Source organism: Silurus aristotelis, assembly GCF_946808225.1.
Source record: "Silurus aristotelis genome assembly, chromosome: 8".
Lineage (NCBI taxonomy): Eukaryota > Metazoa > Chordata > Actinopteri > Siluriformes > Siluridae > Silurus > Silurus aristotelis.
Genome location: NC_139581.1, coordinates 4,145,816 through 4,157,648, shown reverse-complemented (window position 1 = coordinate 4,157,648; position 11,833 = coordinate 4,145,816). Strand labels below are relative to the sequence as shown.

Genomic DNA, 11,833 nt, shown 5'->3' with positions numbered 1-11,833 from the left:
CGGTCTTGTGAGACCCGAGCAGTCGGACCACTTAGCCTTCACTTCTGTACTTCTGCTTGATGTTGACCAGATCTGCTCCTGAGCGGGGCGTCTGGTGTAGAGATCCGATTTCTCCATCAGAGGGATGAATCCTCTGTGACAGGAAAACTCCTGTGTAGCACAGTGGAGTGCCTGAGGGAGAAGGACTGGGAGAAAAGGCAGAATATAAAAGCGGAGGAGAAGAAGAGTGAGAAAACGAGGATGCATTCCTGAGAGCAGAGAAAGACGGATCGAGTGTCACGTGGAGAGAAAAGAGCGAGCGAGCCGGTGACACCACAGTCACGCAGTGTCGAGTTCCAGGTCTGAGAAACAAGGACCTCTGGGATAACGTTCCCGATGACCGCCGCTGCACAGGAATGTCTTTAACGTGAGCCAGAGTGTCTCATGTCCATCCCGTGTTCTCCTCCTCCTTCTCCTTCTCCACAAACTCATCTCCTGTACCATCTTTTTATACCTGACAACAAATGACACCAAGTCGATTAAACCGCAAGAAACTCGTGTTGTTCATGCTGAGAACATGGCAGGCGGTTCACAAAAGCAGCAGAGCTCTGGTTGGGTTTGTCAAATCAAAGGACCATCTGTAGTCATGGCAGTTCTTTCTTTCATTCTTTCTTTCATTCTCTTTCTTTCTTTCTTTCTTTCTTTCTTTCTTTCTTTCTTTCTTTCTTTCTTTCTTTCTTTCTTTCTTTCTTTCTTTCTTTCTTTCATTCATTCATTCTTTCTTTCTTTCTTTCTCTCTGTCTTTAATTATTGCTTTCTTTCTTTCTTTCTTTCTTTCTTTCTTTCTTTCTTTCTTTCTTTCTTTCTTTCTTTCTTTCTTTCTTTCTTTCTTTCTTTCTTTCTTTCTTTCATTTTTTGTGCTTGAAAGAGTTTACATGTTAGCTTACAGTCTCTGAGACCCTCTCGTTATTTTGCTGCCTGAGGTAATGAAGGCTGAATTCCTGTCAGGTTGAATGGAACATATTTTCTTCAAGGATGCATCAGAATAATTCCGTGTTCTTATTGATATTGATATAGGAATGAGAACTTAAGTCAGAGACGTCACAAGAGCCTGAAGCCCTCATCATTAAAATTGAACAATCCCTGAGTGTGAAGGGAAAGGAAGAGCTTGTCTTGGTGTTCAGTTGTAGTGCATGCTCACAATTATTGCATTATTCAAGAAATTGTAGTTCACAGGTAGTTTTATTTCAGTAGACTTCAAGTTGTGTAAGCCAGCTCTCATTTTTATGGAGAAAGTAATATACATTTTTATCGTATTCACCATTTTTCACCACAGAGCATCAAAACCAAATCTACAGATCGTTCTTTAACAACAGAAATCCCTTCTGCAGGAACAGAAAGCACCAGTGGTGGAACTCCATTTCAGACCTTTTTGTGAACTATAGCAATGAAGCTTTCTGAACTTCCAAGTTGAGTTGAGTCCTCTGGGATCTGAAATGGTAGTAAACCAGTAAACAAGACAACAGACAGAAGGACTACTGACATAAACACTTATGATTCCCTATCAGTCGACCCTAAATCCTGTTGCTCCTCGATGACTCTGAAGCCGTTGGTGGTTCGTTTTGAGCTTTCCATGTGAATGTTCTCCCTCAGTCTCTTATTTTACTCTGGAGTCGGAAGTCAGTCAATAAGAGGCCAATTAGTTTAATCGAGGGCTAATTAGACGCTTCCCTCCTTCCCTCATCTCTAAGTAGCAGATGTTGTCTTTGCAGACGGCAGAAAAGTAGTTGGAAACGGCAAAAAAAAGAAGAATCACTCAATAAACCCACTGCTTAAACACTGAAACGTGACTTTGCTCGCTACATGGGATAGAAAGTCGTCCGAGGGCCTTCAGGGCCCAACACGAGATACATCTGACTTTTCCATATGTGGTTCTTTCCTAAACTTTTACCACAAAATTGGAGGCACACAACTGTATAGGACGTCTTTGGATGCAGTAGAATAAACTCTGTGAAGATACGCTTTACATGAGTTGGAACATGTAGAAACTTTGGGAAGAATGTGAATGTTGACTGCACTCCAAGTCTCCTCAATTCACCTACATCACTAACTGACATTACTAACAACCATGTGGCTGAATGAATCTCCATAAACACACTCGAGTCTCCACACTGAACGTGATTCATAATTCAATGTGGAATGGGATGTTCAAAAGGTGACATACCAGTCTTATGGTCAGGTGTCCACAAACTTTTGGAAAAAAAGTGTATTTTATTTGATGGTAAATAATGTTAATGGTGTTTCTTGCTAATAAAAAAGATGCACATTGAAACACAATATTATTTTATTATTCTGTACATCAGGGACGGGTGGAGAAGAAGAAGAGGTGACAGGATGTTGTTTTTTATCATCCCACCAGAAAATTCTGCATACTTTCTCGCCGTCTCAAACTTGAAACCCATGAAACCCGGTTTCGTTACGCTCCCCAGTGCCCAGACTCTCTCTCCAAACGTATTAAACGTGTCACATGATCCCATCATGCAATGTGCTGTATATATGACTGTCCAATCCCACGTGGCTGATATAGCAAAGAAAAAAGTTTCTAGACCATTAATAGTTTGGCAGGAAAATGCATTAACACAACTCTTTAAAAAAAAAAAGGTTCCGCAAGGGTTCTTTAGATGATTAAGGCTTTCTTTGTGAAAAATAAAAAAATGTAAGAAACTTACATGGGGAATAAATTAACTTGGAAAAAAAACCTGTGAAAAATAAATCAGTGTGAAAAATCCATGATCCTTAAAAAAATCTTTAGCAATAAGTAACAAAAAAAAAAAAAGGAATAAATAAAAAAAAAGCAAATAAATAATAAATAAGCATAAAGTAATACATTTTAATAATAATTATACAATAATGTTTGAAAAATTTGCAGATAAATTGTAGATAAAATATATAAAATTATAAATAAAAAAACCTTAAAAAAATAAATATATAAATAATTTAAAAATACAATAAAATGAGGTAAAATGTTAATATTTTTGAATAATAAAATAAATGAAATGATGCACATTGAAACACAATGTTTTTTTACATTTTTGAAAAAACATATGTAAATTATTTTGAGAAAATAAAAAATGTATGATAATTAATAATAATAATAATAATAATGATGATGATAGCATTAATAATACTTTAATGTGAAAATAAATAAAAACTAAAATAAAAATATATATAAATAAAAGTCCTTTAAATGGTTCCACATGCTCCTCAGCAGTGTATGATTCCCAGGAGCCCTCTCAGACATCACACTCTTTTTGTGGTGAGGGTAAAGGGGGCGTCACTTGTGCGTCTGGTTTGAAAAAGAAAGCTCTGAGGTTGTTTTGAGGCAGAAGCAGTTAACCGGTGTTGTGTGGTCTGTGGTCAAGCCGTCTCTCTGCGGGTCTCGACCCACACCCTCTTGCGGAACTCTAAAACATCTCCAGGACAAAGACGGAGACAAAACCGCACTGTGGTGTCGAGAGCCCTGATCATTTAAACATCAAACGCCAGCCTCGATGGCCTTGTTCTCATTGTTCTTGTCTGTTACTGCCGTGCAGGTGCGCTCCGAAGGCTGGCCGGCATGGGGGAAGGGTTACCAGATCATATCTACCTCGAAAAATATCTCCTTCTTTGTGTTGCACCTCAAATTCCTCAAGCTGAGCGAGAGAAAAATGTCTGTGTACCTGCCCCTATGTTACTGTTTGATTATTTTACCCATATTCCCTCACACAGTGTTGTTTTTGTTTGCGTTTCATGTGATAAAGAATGTTGCATGTTTTGCAGACGTGTTTCGTCGGATCCTTTGTCTGATAAACTCTGCTCCGGGTCAGAAAACAACGTAGCTCTTTACCTCTGTTATCTTGTCTTGTCTCTCCAGTGAAATCTGCTTGCTGGCATAGAATAAGATTTTTTTCTATTTCGTCATATTGCATTGAATTGCAGTGTGTTGTATCAAATCGAAATCGGATCACACTGCATTGTATCAGGGAATCGTACCGTACTGATAACTGCTTCATATTTATTTTAATTGTATCATATTGTTGGCTATGCATGGAGATGCGAATCACATCGGCCTCAGTTATGGGGATGCACATCCCTAATACATGGCGTCTCGTTTGAAGACTAATGTTATGTTGAATTCTCCGACTTGGGGATGGAGGACACTGTAGCTTTTTTGTAACATCTGGATGTTTCGAAAGAATTTCTTCGCTGGAGTTCAGGACCCCGATTTGGAGTGAAGGGTAGACATTTTGTGGTTGTCGTTGCGGGTATATTTATCTCACCGGCCATCGAGATAATCCCTCTGGCTGTGCTGTCTAGATGCTCTAAACTCGAGGTGAAAAGTTGGACAGTCTGGAATCCTGGGTTCTTGTTTTTGCTGTGTTCAGCACCAATGTTCACTCTGGAGCCCACCGCTTTCCAAAACGGATGCCAAAATATTCGCCTTGTCTTTTTCAATGAATCAGTTTGTTGTCTAGAAGCATGGAGTCTTTGCTGAATTCTTTTCACTGACAGCACGACCTTCGTTCTCTCTTCTCCTGCTCCAACACTCTGAAATGTATCTTGCACTTGCTTCATTTCCCCACTTTGGGTTTGGTCCAGATGTCAACGTCAGCTCGAGTGCTTTACAACACACATGATCAGGTTGCCCTGGCTTACGCTGCTCATGTTCAGATTTTTCATTGTACAGGGTGATTTAGCGGTTTTCAAATTCCTCTCCTGAACAGAAAACCATGAAAGGTCCAGAAGGTCTGGTTTTCAACAAGAAAGAAGGAGCCATAAAATGGTCACATTTGTTTGATGTGTGTGAGTTTATTACCAGGAAGAAAATTTTACCAGGCAGCACAGTCTGGGAAAAAATTGGGGGTGTGTCCTAAAAGGTCCAAGGCTAAAATCTGTAGTCTTTGATCGCTGGTTTGACATGTTCACTGATAGCCAATAGATGGTCATTGAGAGATTTTTTTTTCTCTGATGAGATTCTGGCAAAAGATTACAGACACCAAACCTGATGACACAATTAGCACATCAACTTTAAACCACCTCAGGGAAAGTGTTGAAACGAGTCAGGTGGACAGTGTGTTGTGTGAGGTTACTTTAGGCATGTGTCATAAACAAAATGAACACTACAGATTTTCTGCTAGCTATGGTATCACAGCTAGCTATGGTATCACAGCTAGCTATCATATCACAGCTAGCTATCATTAGCGAGAGAACAGCAGCCTGGAAGTGTCACAGATTGATGATGTAAAACTTCAGGCAAGTCTTTTTTTGACTGTCTACAGTCTGATATTATGACCACCGAGACCCTACAGTGTGACACTGGGCTCATGTTCGTACATTCTGACAAGCAACAATCGTAAAGGACTCTTCCATAAATCGCCCAGTGTGAGCCCAGCAATATGAACCATGAAGATTTTTCTGACATTTAGCTATGAACAGTTTTGCACTCAAGAGTCCATCAGTGAACAATCACCTCAACACTGATGGAACTATAATGAATGGACATTCGGTATTGAGGATGGTAATGGTCTCTGGTTCCTGTTAAGGTTTCTTCCTCATACCATCTCAATGAGTTTCTCTCTCCCCATTGTCACCTCGATAGAGAATCTATGACGCTAAAATGTATATTCAGTTTAATTCTGTAAAGCTGATTTTGGACTATATTCTTTACTGTGCTATAAAATTAAAACCGAATTTAATTAAAAGCCAAAAAAGATTATTTGACCCTTACCCACTCACTAACCTTGGATTTAACTACTTTACCAGTGTTACTGGTCACCTTCGGTGAGAAAATCTAGCTCCTGCTGTTTTGACAGTTCTAGAAATTCTTAGCTAAGAAAGCTAACAAAGCAGTGGGCTTTGCACAAATCGGCGCATATTGAAGTCACTGTAATGTATATCTTTAGGCATTACAGCATAATCTGAAGAAGATCCCAGCAGGGAACGAAGTCAAAAACATGATTAAAAGATTTGTTCGAAGAAAATCCCCACCTGAAGGCAAAGCGTGTGATATCAAGGTAATTTAAGACGTGTTGGCGTTAGAGATTACGTGTAAACAGCACCTTAGTGAAGGTAAAGATGCTTTATACTTGTTACATCTACATTACAGCACAGTGAAATTCTTTCTTTGGATATCCCAGTGATCTTAAGAAGCTGTGCCCCTTGGACCACAGAGGGTTAAGGGCCTTGCTCAAGGGGCGAATAGTGGCCCAATCATTTTTCTTCAACCTGTTTATCATCATCTTCCTCTCCTTCTTCATCCTTTTCTTCTTCTTTATTAACAGCATCATCTACATCACGTTTTTCATCTTCATCATCTTTTTTCTCTTCATTATCATCATCTTATTTCATCTTGTTTTCTGAACCTCATCCTTCTTGGTTTTTTTGTTCTTTTTCACCTTTTCATCTGTTCAATTTTCTTATCTCTTTTTTTTCTTTTCTTTGCCTTCTTGTTTATCATCATATACTTCTTTTTCTTCTCCTATTTTCTTTGTATCCATCTTAATAGAGGTTCTTCTTCATTTTCATCTGTTCCTACTTTTTTTTTATTTAACCTTCTATTTCCACTTCTTTTTTGTCTCTATCTTCTATTTATTTATTTTTACTTTTTATCTTCCTCTAGTTGTTCTTTTTGCTCATCCTCTTATTTATTTTCTGCTTCTCAGGACTGCTGTCTTTTTCTCTATATTTAGTTCATCTTCTTAGTTGTCTCTTTTTCCTCTTGCTTTTCTATTCTTCTTTTTTATCTTCTCCTTGGTATCTCCTTCATATCATTTTTTACTTTACTTATTTCTCATCCTCTCCTTCTTTTCCTTCCACTTCATTGTCTTTTTCTTCCTCACCTCACCCCCCTCTGTCTTTTTTTTCATCTTCTTGTCCTACCTTTTCTCTTCGTTGTTCTTTTGAGCATTTTTTCAGCATGTTGTGTTACTGTTTGAGCCCTCAGATGTCCCCAGAACTCCTGAGGAACCCATGCCCAGCTTGGACAATAAAGTATAAGATAAATTAATGTATTGCATGTCTGTGTTGTGTGTGTGTGTGTGTGTGTGTGTGTGTGAGAGACATACGAGTGTATATTTTATTTATTCTCTTTTTCCGTGAGCTGAAAGGTGGTTGAAAAGCTTTGGCTTTCTCACACTTTTCAACATCCTGCCCTGGCTTCTGGGCTGTGGACGAAACAGCGGCCCGAGGGGGAAGCTGAGAAGAGTTTTTCTCCCCACCGGGGACCGGTTTCTTTCCCCGTCAGCGCAATAAATCAAGAGAATATTCTGGAACCGACTGTGTGTTTTTGTGTCATAGCCCTAAATGCAGCAAGTCTCCCTTTAGGGAAGCGCGATAAATCAGGTAGCGGAATGTTCCTGCGATGTTAACAGTAGCTGAGCACGCCATAAAAACCGGAGGAGGAAAAACTCACAGGACACTTCTGTTGACCTTTGTCTTCCTCTTTCTTCACATCTAGGGTTTTTGACAGGTCCTGAGTTTACCTCCTTTATTCAAATCTTCTCATCATCCCTTTTCCATCCTCAATATCGTGAAACTATTCGATTTCACTCTTTTGTTCTACTCGTTCCTTCCCTATGAAGCTCTGTTTTGTCCCTGTGTCCCAGATCGTTCTCGATGATAGTGCTGTTTCATCTTCTCCGGTCCCATCTGGTAGAGCTTAGTGGCCATGTGGAAGCCATTGTGTCCCTCTGGATTCACCGATCGCCTGCGTTCCGAGACCCCTCATTGGCCATGTCTCACCCTCTTTAACATTCTCTTGTTCTGTCTCCTGCCCTCCTATTATCTCTTCTCTCTGTCTCTAGTTCCTGCTCATCTGTTCTGCCCTCAGGCTTTTTTCCTCTGTTCTGCGGTCTGTTCGAGTCAGCTTCTTTTCCAGACAGAGGAGATGATCTTAGCAATGAAGCTCACATCCATTTTTGCTGAATTTTTTATTCGAAGCTCTTGAATCGTTTCTTGTAATGGTACTGGTGTAAGGCGATGGGTGATGTTAGCACAGACATGTTTTGAATTTGTCGTTGCTATAGCGACAGGATGTTTCCAAAAAGTAAGGAAAAACTTGGTTTTCAGCTTTATTGGCTTCTCTGGATTCTCGGGGGATATTTGTTTTTTGTCTGTTATTTTAAAGACTGAGAAACCGAGAGACAATAGAACAAGAACCCATTTGTTTCAACGAAGTCCAAATTAGCTCTAAGAGGCTAAAGCCATGTCCACGCTAAAGTTTTTTTTTTTTTTTTTTTTTCTTTCTTGCCGTTTTGGCCTCCCGTCAACACTGAAAGAGTGTTTTCGCATCGGGGACTGTGAAAATGGAGACTTTTAAAAAACGACGAATTGTAAGTTATTGAGAGTAAACAAATGCCGGGCGGAAATGTTGCAGGTCGAAGTGTTTTACTTTTTCGGTACAGGGAAGTTAACATTTTCAGACTTTGCGATGTGGATGAGCAACTTTTGGGAAACAATTGAAAAGGAAAGTGCTGACGAGGAGCGTTTTTAAATGAAAATGATTAGTGAAGATACAGCCTGAAAAACATGTCAGTTTGTCTTTTTCTTACCTGTATTCTGCTGTATCATAATTCTATTTAATTTCTTGGAAAAATGGTTTCACTACAGATTCGGCTGCTTGGGTATATAATCAGTTGAATTTAATGTAATCCACTTTGGGGTGATAACAGCACCCCCGCTCTATTGTACCACCTTGCCGCTGATTATTTTCCTGTAACAGCGTGACACATGAGGGTTAAATTCCTTCCTTGGTTCCGCTGTTTTCCGCACGACTCTGTCATTTCCGTGGCTGGTGGATAGATTGGGGGGAAGAGGATGTGGTGCAGTGAGGTGCAGTGAATGAAAGTGGCCATGACGAAAGCCTGAAAGATGTGCTGTTACTTCAGCTTCTCTTTCTTTCTCTCTCTCTCTCTCTTTCTCTCTCTCTCTCTCTCTCTCTCTCTCTCTCTCTCTCTCTCTCTCTCTCTTTCTTTCTCTAATGTTCCCCTTTATTCCATCTGCAGCCCCTCAGTGGTTTAAAGCATAAAAACAGGCTGGATTATGTTGCCAGGATCTCACTCTCTTCTCCACATGACACACACACACATCTGAGTTGTTGTCGAGCATCCTCCGAAAGCTCTGCAGCCAGATATGTCCAGATGGAGAGAAATGTTTAAACTGCTACCCCATCAAACGCAGAAACATCCTGTTGATAGTGTTAAGCGCAGCGCTGAGGAAAATGCTGGAGGCCCTTAACGCAACACACATATGCAGCTTCTAGCAGCTGATCACCTAGACCTAATCCTGTCCTGCTCCTCCAGACATCTAGTGAATACATCATCCTGTTATGCTTCTTCTGACATCTACTAACTACATCACCTTTTCCTGCTTTTAGACATTTACCGACTACATTAATCTCCATGATCTCTTCCTCCAGATATCTACTGATTACATCATCACCCTGTCCTGCTCCTAGATACCTACTGACTACATAAGTCTCAATGTCCTGCTCCTCCAGACATCTACTGACTACATCATCACCCTATCCTGCTCTTAGACACCTACCAACTACATACGTTTTCATGTCCTGCTCCTCCTGACATTTACTGATGACATCACCCTGTCCTGCATTTTCAGACATCTACTGGCTATATCATCACATTGTCCTGCTCCTCCAGACATCTGCTGACCACATAGACACCCTGTCCTGCTCTCTTACACAATTTTCTTCTACTTTCACTTGCTCTATTTTCTCCTTCATCTTGCTCTTCTGGTTTATTTTTCCACTATCTTCTTTTTTTACCACATTCTTATCCAATCTTCTTCTGTTGTTCCTGTATGTTTCCACCATCATTGTCTTGTTTGCAGGTTTCACTCGAGCATTGGGACCCTCTAAGGGTCAGCTTTCCATACGTTAACGTGCCAATTCAGGAGAATATCTGACCTGTTAGCTGTGAGCTTCCTGCAGAGAGAAGCCAGATCACATGTTCATCACCTTTAATCATCTTCTCATGCCCTGAACTAGCTACGTGACTTTTGACCCCTCCCCCCAACCAACCGATATCTAATCTCTTGACTCGAATCCTGATTCCCTCAAACAGTAGCCAAAACAATAAGTTAGAAGAGCTCCAAAGTGTGTTTCTTCATATTGAGTGTTCTTGTGACTTGCATCTATAAAGAAACCTTTGTTTAAGGAAAAAAAAAAAAAAAAAAAACACTTTTGCAGACTGGTTTGTGTGTGTTTGTGTATGTGTGTGTCATGTGGTCGAAAGAAGGAATGCAAACTACCTTGACAAAAATCTCTGAGTCTGTAGTCTTGGATTTACCTCGTCTTCAGACATACATGATCCAGATCTGACTAACAAAGCAGACAGTAAACAAGATTTGTGGGAATTTTGTATAAATAAATGTATAAGATTTTTCTTGGATGTTTCATCCATTATGCTTCCTAATCAATTCTTGGCCAGTTTCTGGATGGGGGTTGAGGTAAGATGGGGTGGGATTTTGTTTTATATGGTGGGATATATCCTTTGTCACATGACTTGTCTAGTGCTAAACTTGTGTAGTGCTAAATGCTGTCGGCCTTCTTTCACATACATAAGCTAACAGCCAGCCATTGCTGCTGCTAATGCTAGTTAAGATTAACAAAACAAAACTTTATCCTGTTTTCTAAACATAATATAATCAGTACTTAATCATTGCTTTTAATTCTGAGGGATTTTTTTTTTCATATACAAACATGAGGAAAGTTTAAACCCCATGTTTTGTACTGTAGATACACTTGGGGAAAGCCCAGATTTTCTCAGTATTCCTCATGTTTTAGTCAGCATTTCCTTCTATTTTTTTTTTTTCCTCATGCATCACATATGTCACACAAGACTTGCTCAGGATATGTGCAGCAGCTCCATCAATCTCTTCCTGACAGCTCTCATGTTCTCTTGTCCAACCCTCCACTATCACTCACTGTTTCTATTTTCTTCTTGTTTATTCTTCAACACTGTTATTAATTTGTCACATGTATAAATGAAACACTTTATGTAAAAGCAGCAGCAGCTGATTCTGGTATGGATGTAAAGACAGGTTAAATTCAATTTAATTCACCCTTAAGCGAAAGCAGGGAGGAGAGGGAATGACCACGGTATCCACGATCGGATTTGTTTTGTTTCCAAAACAGAATAGCGAAAGTGTGTTTTTTTTTCCTCTTTCTTTTCCTCCTCGCTAATCCTCCTCTCATTCTTCAGCACTCATTATCAGGAACAGCTTTTTCAGCTTTGTGGCTGTAATATTACTCCGTCCCTTGGCTTGTTCCTTCTCTGATGCTCTTGCATGTATATTTAGAACATGAACGTGCCAAGAACGTTGAGAACTTCTTCACATACACCTACACGAATGCCTGTCCAATCCTCACAACCACATATTGAGAGTTATGTTTTCACTGATGGATGAACAGAACCTGAGTGAATAGTCTTCTCTGTCTGCACTCAGCTGTCAGGTAGTGTTTCCTCTCAGACGCTCCCTCAATGTAATATTGATGGTTTTTCCACATAATCTTTGTTGAAGCTTGGGTTTCAGCAAATTTTTTCATGTGCCATACAGCCATTCCATGTGATCTCACCATTGCTGTGTTCTCAGTTTGGGTTCTACGATCAGGGCTTCTGCCTGTGCTCCAGAAATGCGATTTTGTGGATATTTTTATGAATTGCGGCACTAATATGAAGTTATTGCAGTCACAATAACACGCATTAATCCCAGGATGGTTCAGTGTTCCCGCTTTGTTAAAAGTTTCTACTTTGATCATTTTCTCAATTGATACCTTTGATCCATTGGGAGAGATCTG

The 11,833-nt window shown here is 39.8% G+C and overlaps 1 protein-coding gene and 1 long non-coding RNA gene across 6 annotated transcripts in view; one reads left to right on the top strand and one right to left on the bottom strand.

The window, feature by feature from the left end:
• The window catches only part of robo1 (roundabout, axon guidance receptor, homolog 1), a 296,829-nt gene that overhangs the window by 218,784 nt on the left and 66,212 nt on the right, over window positions 1–11,833 (top strand). The window lies entirely within an intron of this gene.
• On the bottom strand, window positions 633–10,975 carry LOC310729757. Of its 2 annotated transcripts, none has more exons than XR_014534657.1 (2): window positions 10,961–10,975; window positions 633–884 (listed from the first exon to the last, which is right to left on the bottom strand). It is a non-coding gene; the product is annotated as an uncharacterized lncRNA (long non-coding RNA). The 2 variants fall into 2 exon arrangements; XR_014534658.1 differs by having other exon boundaries at window positions 633–880.